The sequence below is a fragment of the Miniopterus natalensis genome, chromosome 7 (genome assembly GCF_054644295.1).
Source record: "Miniopterus natalensis isolate mMinNat1 chromosome 7, mMinNat1.hap1, whole genome shotgun sequence".
Taxonomy (NCBI): Eukaryota; Metazoa; Chordata; class Mammalia; order Chiroptera; family Miniopteridae; genus Miniopterus; species Miniopterus natalensis.
The window spans coordinates 40,103,295-40,119,097 of record NC_142087.1 but is presented as its reverse complement, the minus strand read 5'-3'; the positions used below and the strand labels follow the sequence as shown (position 1 = coordinate 40,119,097).

Sequence of the window (15,803 nt, the reverse complement as noted above, 5' to 3'; positions counted from 1 at the left end):
ATGAAGTGAAATAATTTAAAACTAGAGGAGGGTATATCTTGCAGGCAACTGGAGACACATTTCTGAAAGTAATCAGTTTTGCAGTACTGCAGCTTACTTGATTTCCATTTCACTGTACATTTTCCTGGATGCAGACCAAATGCCAGGCACTGGGTTAGGTCCCCAGGGAGCGCAGGGCCTAGTGTTAACAGGCCTCTGTTCAATTACCAGCTCTACCCATGGCGCTTCTGTAGTCTGAGGATATATTCTCTAAAGCATGATATCACTTTCTACATAGGGGCTTAGTACATAAAAAACATTCAATTCGATATATAATTACTATTATTATTACTAGAATTATTATTATAGGGATATAAATTTGTAAGAAACATGCCATATGTTACAGTTCATAATCTAGTGGGAAATTAAAAACACACACACATAGCTACAGTGCAATATGGTAGATACTCTATCTGAGGAATATGTAAACTGCTGTTAAAACAGAAAGAATAAAAGAATGACACAGCAGTGAAAATAATCCCACACCTCTCCTAGAGTCTGTCAAATCGTAAAACTAGAACATTTCAAGTGAAAGTCTAAATTCTTAAAAAATAAAAATAAAAAAGCCTATTTCCTTCTATGCCAGAAATCTATCAAAGAACAACACTTCAGTAATCCCTCTCGCCTGGTTCTATTTTTTCTGTTATTCTTTTCGAACATCCTAAAAGAAGCATTATGTTTATTGCTAGTTGTCTGTTTCCTGTCACTTGAATGTGAACTCCGCGAGAGCATGCCTTTTGTCTTTGGTCCTCACTGTTGTTCGGGACTGAATTCAAAGGACCTAGAATAGCACCCGGCATGTACTAGTTATTCAACAAATTGCTGTTGATTGATGATGCGTGCATAAATGAATGAATGAACCAGTAATTCCCATCACATAACAGTGGGTATATTCAGGATCTAAAATGCATAGGAAAAATAGCTGGCAAAAATGACCTCGGTACAAAGGAATACAGTTCTATCACTCCTAACTTACTGACATCTGACTTATAAATAACCTGCACTTCTTGGCTCTCAATGCAGGACACAATATGGACAACTGAGTTGTATCAGACTTTCCTTCCTTCATTCAAATTTACAGAGAAGCAGTTTATAAAAATGAAGATATTTAACAATTATTAATGCCTGTGAGTAAGATCTCTTGGCTCTCTCATCCTCTCACCAATTTCTGGCCCTGGACCAAGGGAAACCCTGCCTCTGGGATGGTACCTGCTATTGCCTCAGTATCATTCAGGGGATTCCTGATTCTCTGGAAGAAGGGGTGAGGTATATTCCTGGTCATAATTTAGAATTTCTTCTTTTCATAGGTATAGGGTGCTGAATTTTAGACAGATACAGTTTTCATTAGCGTAGCATTATTTAGTTTGTAGGAGATGAGTAAAAAAGATTTTAGAAATTTAAATTTAGGAGCCAGCCACAGGGAGATAAGACAATTTCCATATAATAGTGCTGTTTGATGTATAAAAATATTCAGTTTATAAGCACACCCTTGGAATACACTTTATCTGTAAATTGGCATTGCCAATATTTAAATCACAGTAAATGTGAGTTTATTAGCTCCTTTTGGAGCATCTCAACCCATTTTATGTGCGCCAACATTTCTACCTAAAAGGAATTCCTGAAAGTATAAAGACATTAAAAAAAACCTATTTGGTATTTGGTTCTACTGGGTTTTAAACTTAAATCACACGATATGAAATACTGTTACTATAACAGATACAAAACCTATAGAACCCAAATAATCTATATAAAATCGCCCAGAATCTTTTCCTTAATGAAAAACCAATGGAATTTTCCCACCTAGCAATCAGTAAAGTTTTCATTCTATTTTTTATTGGTTTTCATCTGCTGAGCCCTTTTCTAAGAAAGAAACTGTGAGCTTAATGAAGGCTCATGACTGGGAGGCAGAAGATAAGCCCACAGATCAGAGAAGGTGGATGGAATCAGAAGTCATGTGTGCTCCACCTGCCAGTGTACAACTAAGCCTGCGTTCACCTTGACTATTAGGAGCTGCTCCTCCGTAAGGTTCAAGCACAACTGCCTCTTTCTGGTCAGCCTCTGGATTTTTCCCATATCTCATCTTGCCTTAATAAATATGCATTCTGACCAGAGTAAATTGAAATTTACATTTTGAATGTTGATTTAGAGCCATTAATTGTTTTTCAATTTAATCTTTGGGAAGAAATACATGACTTTGATTTCTTCTGTAGTCTCCTCATAGCATATGGTACCATGTCAGGGCTGGGCTATAGGAGCTGTGGGCCTCTTTCCCTATAAAAGCCCATCAAGGACAAAGTTTGAGTCTCACAATGACTTTGACATTGAGAGCCAAGAGTCCAAAGACTCTTGTTTAGTGAATTGCTGTCACTGTTATCATATAATAAAGAAAAATGAAGTAAGATCTAGGAATTTTCAATAGGAGAAGAAAAACATTTCATGACTGGACAAGTAATTTTTAAAATTCTTTACTTGGTGCTACTTTGATGTAAAAAGATGGCTGGAAGATTAGTTCTTGCAGGTAAAATATACTGTTAATAACAGCACTTACTAATTGCACACCATGAGCCTACTATTGAACTAGATACTTCACATAGCTTGGCAAACTTCTTTCAAAAACTCTGATATGTAAGTTTAATAATCTTAATTTTTCAGACGATAAAACTGGGCTCAAAAAAATTAACTTGCTCAACAGCAGAATCAGAACTAGGGGGCGGGTGTAACATTCCTACCTGGAACATACTGTTCAAATCATGAATCTAATGATCACCTTCCAGTAGATAATGCCCTATTCAGCACCTCAAATTGTATCATTTCATAAAACTGAGTTTCGTTGTTTCCCAAGTTGCTGACGGGACATGTCCAATATTGTCTCAAAAATCAGCATGACTTAATTAGAGCTCAATTTTTCTCACTAAAAATTAGCTTTTTATCCCGAACTCTTATATGGTCCAGCAATGTCACTACTCCCAATGTCCTCACACTCCAAATCTCCACTCAGCCTATGCCATCTCCAATAAATAGCAATCATCAAGAAAGCAGCTGCTGGACATCGAAAAACCACTGTGCTGGCTATTGGGGTTTAGGCCTAGGAAAGAAACAAAAGCACATAAGCCAATTCATCACTCAAAAGAGCTTAAAATCTAGGAGTATTCACATAAAATGTTTAAAATGTAAACCATAAAGTAAATGATCCAGAAAAACGCAACTGGAAGTCAGAGAAGAGTTTATCCTCGACTAGAGTAGTCAGAAATACTTCATGTAAGAGGCAGGATTTGACTGGACCTTGAAAGATAGAGGGCTTTGAAACAATGACTTTAAAAGAAATCCCTGCTCATGATTAAATGCTCAAACTGTACAAAAGATCACGAAACGGGGAAAAAATTCCTGATTCCCCTTGTCCTAGGAGCTCAAATAGACAAGACTTTAGATGAATGAAGTGCAAAGAAATGAAGGAAGAGGAAAGAAGGGCCAGAAAAGCACAGGCCTGACAAGCGGGGGTGGTCATGGTGGAGAAAAGGTTTGCTGTAAGGGAATAATTACAAATGGAACTGAGCCACAAAGGGGACCAGCTATGCCTTTATGCGTATGTCCCAATCGCACATCTGAAGGCCAAACGCAGTCCAGGTACGTGTTCACAAGGGAGTAAAAACATCTGAAGGCCAAACGCAGTCCAGGTACGTGTTCACAAGGGAGTAAAAACATCTGAAGGCCAAACGCAGTCCAGGTACGTGTTCACAAGGGAGTAAAAACGAATGTGACGGCTGCCCTTGTAGTTTCAAGGGCAAAGTCTGAGGGGTCTCACAATGACTTTGACAGTTCTTTAGAAAAGTAAATCTAGATGCAAGTTTAATCAGAAGGAGACCCTGGAGTCAAGAAGCTCCAATAAAAGCCTTCTGTATATTCCAGGCATAAAATGATTAAGTACGGAAGCTCCTGCAGAAGGATTCTTAGAGTACAGCCACTTCAAACTCTAACTTAGTGTGAAATAAATTTCAGACCAAGCGAAGTTGGGTGTTTTGCTCAAATATGCAACGTAATTAAAGACTTTATAAAATAACCATTGATAAGAAAGTCTTGAAAAATTAAATGTAAAGATAAAACTTTAATAGTTTATGAAATGTGAAATGATGAGACCTTTACACCTCAGAATTGGAAAAGATTTCTTATACAAGATAACTTATTTATACCATAAAGAGAAGAATCAAAAATGCATTTTATAATGTATGTCAATTATACCTTATAATTAATAAATAAAAGTATCAATTTTCATATTTTAAAAATAATCTTTTCACCCAAAGGCATCATAAAAATGAAAAGGCAAGCCATCAGTTCAGAGAAGATCATTGAAATGCATACTACCAAAAATCTCTTGTATCCAGATATATTCATAGCTCTGAGAAATCAGTTTTTTAAAAAAAAGAAGTAGGAAAGTGGACAGCATATATAATTAAGCATTCCACAGTTACCTGAATATTAACAAGATAGGAACAAATGTTCAACCCTACTAGTAGTAAGGGAACTACATATTAAAACTACAAGGAGATATCATTTCACACCCATAAAATTGGCAAAAAATAAAATGTATCAAGTGTTGGCAAGGATATGGAACAAAAGGAGCTCTTATAGACTGCTGGTGGGAGTATAGTGAGGCAAAACGCTTTTCGGTAATTTGGCATTACCTGCTAGATGTTAACATATAAATCCCACCCCCCACAACTCCACTCCGAAGAAGCCACCCTAAGGGAAGGATCCTCTTTGTTAGCACAAGGAAGTATACATATGAATGTTCAGAGCAGCCTTGCTGGAAAATACCCTAATGTCTATCAACAGAAGACTGAGACATTAATCATGATATGTTATTCAATGGAATGCCATATAGCAGTAAAAATGAATAAATAAAATCTACACGAATGAACAAAATACTAATCAATTCAAGTTAGGGGAAGAAGACTACAAAGAGCATGTCACTATATATACAGAGTTTAAAAACAGCAAAAAGTTGCCCGGCCGGCATGGCTCAGTGGTTGACATCAACCTAGGACCCAAGAGATCGAGGTTCGATCCCCGGTCAGGGCACATGCCCGGGTTGCGGGTTTGATCCCCAGTCAGGGGTGAGCGGGAGGCAGCCGATCAATGACTCTCTCATCATTGATGTTTCCATCTCTCTCTTTCTCTCTCCCTTCCTCTCTTTGAAATCAGTAAAATATATTTAAAAAAAAACAAAAACAGCAAAAAGCAAAATGAGGCTATATTGCTTAGGTACATAAACATACAAAGCAAAGTAGAAGGAAGTGCATGGCCATGATACACACGCATTCAGAATGTAGCATAGGTACCGCTGAGGGGGGATATGCTTGGAGAGTGAGTACACTGGGAATGTTAACAGTATACATACTTAATACTCATTTCATAATCTGGGTGCTGGGTACAAAAGTGTTTACTGTAATATTATTTAACTTTTTGGTGTTATTGAAATATTTCACAATTTCAAATTAATAACAAAGAACTGAAAAATAGTTTGTGACAGAGGTACAAGGTAAAAGAGAAAGGGGATGGTCAAATATTACTTGAAAATTTTTCAAAATATTTTATGTCTTGCCGGGCCGGTGTGGCTCAGCGGTTAAACATCAACCCATGATCCAGGAGATCGAGGTTCGATTCCCAGTCAGGGCACATGCCCAGGTTGCGGGCTCGATCCCCAGTTGGGGGCTTGCAGGAGGCAGCCGATCGATGACTCTCTCATCATTGATGTTTGTATCTCTCTCACTCTCCCTTCCTTCTCTCTGAAATCAATAAAGATGTATTTAAGACATATATATTTCATGTCTCCTTTTCTCCCATTCCTCCTTCCCTAGACCTGGTTCTCATCCTTTATGCCTCAATTAGTGCAATGACCTCCCAATGCTTCTCTCTGTCCCAACCTAGTAGTAGACTGATCTACCTCCATCAATTCAAGGGGCCACTTCTTCGTGTTACCAGCTACTCAAAATCCTCTAATGTTTCCATCCATTTTTTTTATTTAACTTTTTTTTTTCAGAGAGAGTGGAGTGGAGGGCAGGGGAGAGATGTGAAAGAGACACACTGATTGGTTGCCTCCCACATGCGCCCCAGTCAGGGCCAGGGATCGAGCCTGCAAGCGAGGTATGTGCCCCAGGCCACAATCAAACCCAGGACCCTTCAGTCTGAGGGCCAACGCTCTAACCACTGAGCCAAACCGGCAAGGGCTGCTCCTATCCATTCTGAACATTCTTATGTAGTCATTAAAATCCTCCATAATATATCTTCATCTTTCTTAATCAAATTCATCTCCAGGCCTCGTTAAAATGCACTAGAGGAGCGAGATACCATCTCCCTGAATCAGGGATATGTCAAGTTGGTTTGCATCTCTATGTCTTTGTCAACAACGTTTAGGCTTATCAGAAAAGCCAATCCTCCTTTTATTTAACTTTTTATCCAACCACACTAGTCCAGCTTAAGCGCTTTGGGAAACATTCCACGCTGATCCCATTCTTTGCTGAGCTCTATCCCTCCGTAGAAACCTCAAAAAAGTATGATTGGTCCCAGATTTTTGAGCACTTAGTTTTATTTTGTAACACACTCCCACAAATTACTTCTTAAGATTACATCTTAATCTTATCCTTCACATCAAATGTTAAGCTTCCCAAGGACTTGAATTATGTTTTGCGCTTCTGTATTCTCCACACTAGTGATTTACTGGAGATATTGTCATTGTTTTTTGTTTGCTGAGGCTTAGAAAGAATACATACATGCCAAATATCTAACCTCTATCATCTAGATCCCTTAGGATTCTTAAAGCAGACTATTTTAAATAGTCAATGAAAGAAAGCCAGGTCTAGAGAAATTACTATGTATCATAGTTTGTAAAAACATGGGTTACGTCCATGTTGAGTCTTACCTTTACTCACAGATCATTTAAGGCAGAACAGTGGATCTAGTATCTAAAGTGGAGTGCCAGGTGGCAGGTTAGCGTATCCACAAAGCTGGCCAGCTTCACCACATCACTCAAGGAGCTCAGAAGCACAGAATGGGATAGAATGTACTACATGCCTAGCCAGAAACTTATATTTAAACAATCACGGAAATACCTAGAAAGCTATCATTCCATAACAATTTTAATAGGTTTCAATACCCCCTCTGAATGAGAACTACCCCATATAGGTTCTAATACCTATACAGAAATCAGCCTCAAACAACACAGTCAGTTGTAGCCACTCCTCTCTATCCCATTACACTTGTCATCCCTGTGATCTTTCATTTCTCAGTGAACAGTTGTAACCCTTGCATATGCAAACCCTATCCCAGCCACTACCTCTGTTATCCCTTGAGCTTATGGTCTCATGGAGGTAGATACACATAAACAAAAAATGAAATACAGAACCAAGATATAAATATATCAGATTCAGTGGAGGAACAAGGAATGCTCAATCCTATGGGGTGAAGTTCAGGATGAAGCTTGGGCTAAGCCTTGAAAGGTGGGGATAAAGTCAATACACAGGAAAGTGGAGTGGTTAAGCAATTAGCATGTTTGAGTAAGAAGGGAGAGAGAAAGGAAGGGACAGGAGTCTTTTTGTGTTTTGTGTTTTTCATTCCCTATTTTATTTCAGCCCTGTGTCTACCAGGTGTTATCAGAGCATGCTTAAGAGCAAAGAGTATAGAGCCTGAGGCTGCAAGGAGGGCAATGCAAAGCCAGGTAATACTACCCTTGGAGTTATGGTCCTTAAAGAGTCAGGCCATTCTCTCATTTGTTTACTCACTCAACCAATGTTTACTTACACGCCAGGTGCCATGGTCCACGCTGGTGACATTTGGTGAACATGTTATATTTAGTTCTTGATTTCATGGAATGTACAGTTCAGTGGGGAAGGCAGTCGATTGGATAATAACAAAAGTCAACTCATTATTTACTATAAAAGGATCACACAGAAAAAGTAAAAGCACTAAAAGTGTATTCAGTTGGTGGGCTTTACTGAATAAAAGACTTTCAGCTGAGGTTTAGGAAGGACGAAATAATGTGAGAAACAGTGCTCCAGGGAGAGTGGAGGAGAGACATCTTCTCCAGCTGCACAGAAGCTGTAGAGTCAAATAAGCCTCATCTGAATTGCCGAGGCCAGAGTTCACACAATAAACTTCTAAATGTGTTACTGCTCCAAGGTTCCTCTGCTGCCTATTCCGAGCTCTAAACGGAAAAGTGCCTCCCTGTTTGAAAGAATGAAAACGGTTCCTTTGCCTTCTGGATTCATGTCTGGGGAAAAAACTTTGGAGGCAGTAACTGTGCCTCGTCTTTTTTGCTCCAGTAGTATGATGAATCATGTCAAAGAATAGTGTTTGCAAAGTCTGAGACAAGATCAAAATGCCATTTTCCTCTGAAACCGTAGCATGTGTTTTGTAAAGAAATCTCAGTGATACCTAGCAGGGAAATTTCTAGTCCAGAAATACACTTCACACTGCATTTCCACTGAAATTGAAACCAGGAAAGAAAGGGTCCCCTGGGAAAGGTTATAATCACACCAGTTTAGAGTGAGGGTTAATGCCTATCTTCCTATCATATACTCAGAGCCATTCTCCAGGAGTAGAATTAAAAGGGAAGTTACTCTAGCAGATGCTTTCAAATTAGCCAAAACCGTGTCAGCTGGAAATGCGCCCAGAGAGAGAGACCTTCCCACAAGCCACCTAAGGGAGCCATCTAGATAAACATCGCTGAGTCCTCCTGATGCAGACTAGGATGCACAAGCGAGGGAGATAAGCACGTCCCAGCACAAATCCTCCTCTCCCAAATGCTTATCCCTGGCTTCAAGGCCTCCACTGGGCTGAATACTAAGAAAACCTGGCAGGGCTGGGCAGTTAACACACTGCCAATCACACTCTTCATGCTTGTTTTTGTGTTGTTGCTTACAAATCTGATAAGAAAACGTGGAGAGAAGATACAGAAATTGTCAATGACAACAGATAAGCAAACTATGATAAGTGAATATGAAAATGAACAATTAAGTCGCAGGCAATTACCAGGACTGTGGGTTTGTGTCTTCGTAGCAGATCCTGAGCATTCATACCCAGTTCACAACAACCCCACATGGGGCAACCTTGGTTCTCATCTACCCAAGAAAAGGCCCAAGACTCTGGGCCAAACATCAGTGTTACAGAGCCAGAGGGCTTTCCATGTGTGACACGGTCTTCTGAAGTGGGCTGTCACTTTTTACCCAGTAATCATCAACTCCTACAGGAAGGAGAAAACAGTAAAAGCCAAACAGGAGAAATCTTAAGCCAATTAAGGCAGAGAGTATCTCTAGTTTCTCACTAGCATACCAGTTGCCAGACCCCTACCATTTGCTACAGTGAAGGGTATAAAATTGATGGGTCAACACATATATGCAACACTAACTTCTGTTCAGAGGAAGAGAGAAAAGACCTCAAGGGGAAGTCATTCACCTTTTTAGTCTCCTTACAGCCACATCTCATCTTTCCTGTTCTCAGTCCCATGTTTTGCTCTGCAGGTTGGTATGTTGTAGGGTTACAAAAAAAAAAAAAAAAGTAGTACATATAATATATGTATACAAATGCTGTGTTAGAAGAAAATGGTATCGCATACTCTGAGCTGTCAGCGAATGTTTTAATAACTGAAAGTAAATGGCTGAAGATTAGTCTAAATTCTCCTCTGCAGTAAAAGAATGCTTTAGACCTTCCCAGGAACAACATCTCTGGCAATTCCTTATAGACTGCACATCCAGAGAAAATCACCTCCACTGGGTAGTAACAGGTGCAATGGCCCATGATTTAAAAAAAAAAACAACAAAAAAAAACAAAGGGAAGAGACATTTGGGGGAACCTGAAATTATTCCTGTTTTTTAAAATGGAGACTTGCAAGCCCTTAGAACTTCTGCAAATAAAAGAGGCTGCCCAAGACGTGGGGTGCTTTAGAACCTCCAACTGTCTCAGCAGCACACAGATTTTTAGAGTGCTAGCAAAGGGCCTTCTTGTGATTGTGTTTTAAAATAAAAATGTACAAAGAGAACAACATACCACAGACATAAGGCATAAGATTTAAGTGTGGGAGGTGAGGATTGGAGAAGTGTTTAGATTTTCTAAAAGTCCTTTCAGCCTTCCTGTTTAATGGTGCTCCTTTAGCAGGGGAAAATAATTACCAAATGAAAAGGGAAAAGAAACAAAAGAACTTATGAGTGAAGCATTTCCTTAAATTAAGCAAGGAGAGGCAAGTGTGGTTTCTATAGAGATGAAATCTTCATAAAAGTCTTCCAATTGAATGCTTCCTAAGAGGAAACACCTCCCTCAGCCTGGAGCAGAATTGCTCTGATAGAGGGTGGAACAATTTGTGGGACTGACCAAGGCATCATAATGTGAATCTGAATCTGTCACTGAAATGTCACTATAAAAATACACATTTAGATAGCATTTTACTATTTTTTCTGTATTTGAAATACAAAATCAAAATGCTGAATTCCTTGTTTCCAGAGACGTTACTATTCAGAGAATATGGTACATGTCTCAAGTTGTAGCTGAGCTGTTACTATGCTACTAAATAAGCTAAATGACTAGATAGTAAAACTTCAGTTCCCCTCTTCCCAGTTTTAATTTTATATTTAAAAAAATCAATCCAGCCCTGCTGGTGTGGCTGTGGTTGAGCATTGGCCCATGAACCAGGAGGTCACGGTTGGATTAGGGGCAGGGTACATGCCAGGTTGGCGATGGATCCCCAGTAGGGGGCATGCAGAAGGCAGAGGAGCAATGACTCCCTCTCGTCATTGATGTTTCTATCTCTACCTCCCCCTTCCTCTCTCTGAAATCAATAAAAATATTTTAAAAAGTCAATCTAGATGGCTATATGAAACAAAGGCATATATACCCAATGGAGTTAAATCTAAGTACACGCAATTTGTATTTCCAAGTGTGATTCAATAGGACACTTAAGCTTAAAAGGACTTCGGAAGTAGAACAGCACTTAGTTTTAGGCTATTTCTTTATATGGGCTCCATGATATTTTGAGAGAAAAGTCTTGACTTCAGCAATCACTGATATGGTTTACCAAAGGTTTTCATCCTGGCAGAACAAAGTTTACATTGAAGAAGAAACTAAAGATGCTAAACCATGAAAATATCCCATAAAGAAAACTCATATATGTATCATTCCCCCTAAAGTGCAATTGTTCCTGTGAGATATAGAGAGATGTAAATTAAATATATATATCCCATATTTGTAAATGCATTCAAGGTTTTTTCATATAAAGTAAACTAATACTTTCTCCTCAATTGAGGCAATGTTGTAAAAGGGAATTTTAGATCTGGAACTAGGAATATTTCAGTGCAGTGACTTCCCTAAAGCAACTTTAAACCAGACTAATAAATCCTAAGGAAATTAATAACAAAGCTATTGACACCAGATTTCTATGACTTTTCTTACTTCATGACAGAATATGAATTTTCTGAACCAAAGGTACCTTTTATAACCTAAACATTAAATTTCATACATTTTTAGATAGATATATTCAATATTTCCTTACGGCTTTGAATTTCCCTTTTAAAATTTTAAGCAACGAAAACTAACTTTTTGATATTACATAAATTAGGGTAGTTGTAACATCTCTTGCCTTCATGTCATTTACATTCAAGTTGGGATAAAGACTATTGATATATGTGCAAAATTAGAGAGGCCAGTGCAAAGTTATTTCCTACCACTGAAATTCTGCTATAAGTAACAGTCAAAAGGCAGTTAGCACCTTCCTGGTAAAAAATAATTTACAGTGTGTTCACATTCAGTCCTATAATCGCTTTCCTAGTTCCAAACATTCCTCATCTCAGGGTCTGGCTACGACTCAGACTGTTCCATCAGCACTTTACAAAGTCATTTGTGAAGACTTCCAACGCTAAAGATCTGTCTTTAATTGATACTTTTATTGTATGTCTTTCATCTTGTAATTCCATAACTTCACGTGTTATCGCCGGTGAGACAGGGACCATCGATCTGCCCCCGCACGGGAGCCACGCTCGGTGCCGGGAGTGCACGGCCTCGCCTGAGCCCATGAAAGAAAGACCGTCTCACCTACTCGCGCCCCGTCCCGACCGTCCCTGCACCTCAAGCCCCTTCCTCTCCGAAAGCTCTCCCCTTCTCAGACAGGATATCCCGCAGCGCTCCCGGGCAGGCGGGAAGCGAGCCCGGCGCGGGGCCGGAGCGGCGCTCAGACGCTCAGAGCCTCGGGCAGCGGGCCGCCCCTTCCCGCGGCCCCGGGCCCCCGGCGAGGCAGGGCAGCTCGCCTCGGCGAGGAGCGCAGCAGCCCGGGTCCTGAATGCAGGGTCTTCATCTCCCAGGGGCCTGCGCAGGTCCCTCCAGCAGCTGCGGCCGCCCCTCAATGAAAGTGCAATTTGTTATCTGTCCCCGGCCCCGCGGAGCGGCCCGGCGCGGAGAGGGCGCCCGCCCCGCTCATTCACGTCGCTGAATACGGGGTCTCATCGCTCCGCTCTCCGCCCTCCGCGCCCGGAACTGGCCTCGGCGTGGGCGGGGGCGCCTTCCCAGCAGCCTCCCCCTCGGACCCTGGCGCGTGCGTGTGTGTGTGTTGCGTGTGTGTGGCTGTATTTCCGCCTCACCCCGCGCCTCTCTCTCTTTGTGCCTCTGTTTCTCCGGTTTTCTCTCCCTCTCTGCGCGCGCGCGTACACACTCGGAGGAGGCTCTCTCCGCCACCAATGCCAAAATGTCACCTAAAAAGCAAGTGCAACAACTTGCTTTGGAAACGACTGAGGAGTCGAGAAGCCCCCTGCAGTGAGCAGCCAGCCCCTCCCCCGCAAGGTGCACTCGGGGCTGGGGACGCGGGGAAGTGTGAATTTGGCTCCTGGAGATGACCAGGAGTGGGGTTCTCCCCTCCCCCTTCCAGGACCCTGTCGCAATTAGAAATCCGTCCCCTCCCGCGGCCCCTGGGAGAGCGGCGAGGACCGCGCGCCAGGAGAGGGGCGCGCCGGCCCGGGGTTCCCGGGGTCTTCACGGGGCCGCCCCCAGGAGTGCACCCCGGGCGAGGGAGAAGCAGTCGCCCGCGCGCGCGGGCGGCCGGGAGCCCAGCCCACGGTCCCTCCGCCGGCGCGACAAGCAGAACCCTGGCAGCGGGCAAGAGACACCTCGCGCGCACGGCCGCGGCGTCCCGGGTTCCGGCGGCCGCCGCCAAGCGTCCCCGCTCCAGCCCCGCGGCGCAGCCCCGCGTTACCTTGCAGCTGCTCGCAGCCCGGCCCTCGGTCTTTCCTGCCGCCGTCCGTCAGTCCCAGGAGCCTCGGAGGCAGGACGAAAGGGGTGTCCCAGTGGTCGGGACGGGCTCTCGGCGGGATGAGGGGAAGGACTCGGGGGAAGAGCCTGGGCGGCTGCGGCCCCTCCCGCCGCCGGTGCCGCCGACTCCCGGGGGCTCGGGGGGTCGAAGAGGCCGTGTCCCCGGGATTGTGGCGACGGGAGCGCAGCGCTCGCCTCCGGCGCGGAGACTGAGCTCCGGGACGCAGCGAGCTGGGCTGGTCACCAGCCTCCGGGTGCATGTTAATACGGTGGGGAGGAGGAGTCCCGCGCTTCCCCCGCCCAACCACCGGAGCCGGCGGGCGGGCGGCGGCCGCGCCGGGAGCCAGCCGCTTCCACGGGCCCCAGCTGCTGGGGCTCGGCCACCGGCCCCGGCCCGGCCCAGGCACGTGCGCCGCGGCCGCCGGGAGGCGCCGGTGTTCCCGGAGCGCGCTCCTGGCCCGCGGGCGCTGCCCGCTCGGCCTCCGCGGCGGCCAGTGCGCCCCCCCGCGCCGGAGGGAAGCCCCGAGCCCGGAGGGAGCCGAGCGGCGGCCGCGGGTGGGCGTGCCCGTCCGCTCCGGGCGGCGTCTCGGAGGACTGACCCTCCCCCTCCCGGCCGCCCGGGTTCCGAACCTCACCTTTTCCAGGGAGGGAGTCGGCAGGCAGCTCTTAGCACTTTGTCAGCGGGAAGCGTGTTGGCGGCAGAGGGTTTGCTGCCCTCCTCCGCATCCTCAGGGTCCCTCGTAGAATTGTGGAAGAAGGAATGGCCAGAGAGGAGACGGAGAGAATCTAGACTCGCAAGGGCCGACGTGAAAGCCCAACGCCATTACTTTGAAACAATTATTCACCAGAGCCTCAGTTTCCCCATCTATACAACAGCAGCTCTTGGATGCGTGGCTCAGATTACACGATATATATCCCACCGGTTCCTGTTGGTACTATCCAAACGGTGATCAGAAAAACAAACCCCCTTTTCTCCTGGTCTCCGACCTCAGCGCACTTCCCACTCTCCCCCCAGCGCGCTGGGAAGCCAGGCTCAGCCCACGGGCTGAGGCCCTCGCCTCTGTGTTCCCTGAGGATGGGAGGAATCCGCGTGGCCCCAAGTTACAAGAGTTAAACGGTGTGGCCGGGTCACCTGAGATGTGGGTCAGTGAGGGGGAAAAAGTCAATCAAGTATTCACTGAGCTCCATCTCTCGCCATTTAAGTACTAATGTTCAGGATAATAGTTAAAAATAATTGTGGTTAATCACCATCTTCCTGTACTCGGAAAAAAAAGAAAGAAAGGAAAAGAAAGGAGGGAGGCAGGGAGGCAGGGAGGGAAGGAATCTTCATGGAGAATGTCCTTTGTGTTACAGCTCCCAGAGAGAACATTATGCCAAAGAGTATATAATCTTTATGTAATTGTACCCATAAAGTTGTAGCATAAGATTTAGCATCTGCTTTGTGTGATACCTAATTATAAATATTAATAGAATATCCTTTTTCAAGAAAACAGTTCTAAAAATGCAGGGAAGTGAAAAACAGTTTCCATAAAGATATGACTCAGAAAAATAATCGCTTTTCCGCAATTTCACTGAGTGATTTTCCATTACTGAACACTCAAAGAAATGGAGGTAAATCCTCAACATTATAGTACCATGATCACCAATGCTTTCATGATGCTTTAGAAACTATCCCCAGTGAATGCAAGCATGAGTATATAGGGGCACTTATGCTTCTAATAACCTTCCATGAAAAGGCCAAGTACTGACATAGGAAAAATCACTTTCATAATCTAGAAAAAGCAACTGCCTTGCCTTTCCAGATCTGTAAATATGTTTAATGCATAGACTTTTTTATGAGGCCACATAAAGAAGTAGGCCAATATAACTGTCAGACCTTAATGCAAACTATGAAGTGAACTTCAGTGAGTAAAATTAATTAAAGCAGAAAATAAATTTTCATACAAAATTCTTATGTTAGATTTAACCTACCAACAACAATATATAACACTAGTATTATTAGGAATTTCTCACTGTAAGTGACAGAAACCAGATATGGCTAATTTAAGAGAATAATTTATTGGGAAGATATTGAAAGCTTCCATATTTGAAGGGAGGGCTGCAAAGCAGCAGTCTTGGAAACAGGCAGGATTTGAGGTAGTACTGGAGGGCTAGGAAGCTGGGAAGACAGAAACAGTTTGGTTTGGTGCTGCTCTGTCAACATGAGTAAATGCCATCTGTTATTTCTAACCTCGCATTACTGGATCAAGATTCAAGTCACAGGGTAGAGCATTTGTCTAGCCAAACTTCATGCAGGCACTAACTTCCTGGCTGGCCCTTTATAGAAAGAGGAATGGTTTTTGACTTCCAGAATGGAAGGCAGTCGCCTGGATTTATCACCCTTCCAAAAGGACACATGAGTGGAGATAAGAAATTTCTCAGAACAAGTTCAGGGAGCTATTAAAAAGCAGAATTTTGATGCTCAGGTCAAAAAAAAATTGATAAAT

At 43.3% G+C, this 15,803-nt stretch overlaps 1 protein-coding gene across 1 annotated transcript in view; it reads right to left on the bottom strand.

Moving 5' to 3' along the window:
* The window catches only part of DLGAP1 (DLG associated protein 1), a 587,128-nt gene extending 573,746 nt beyond the window's left edge, over nt 1–13,382 (bottom strand). The window contains exon 1 of the mRNA XM_087818968.1: nt 13,262–13,382. The gene's annotated coding sequence lies outside the window, so the exon portion shown is untranslated. The remainder of the gene's footprint in view (nt 1–13,261) is intronic.
* Nucleotides 13,383–15,803: the final 2,421 nt, after the last annotated feature.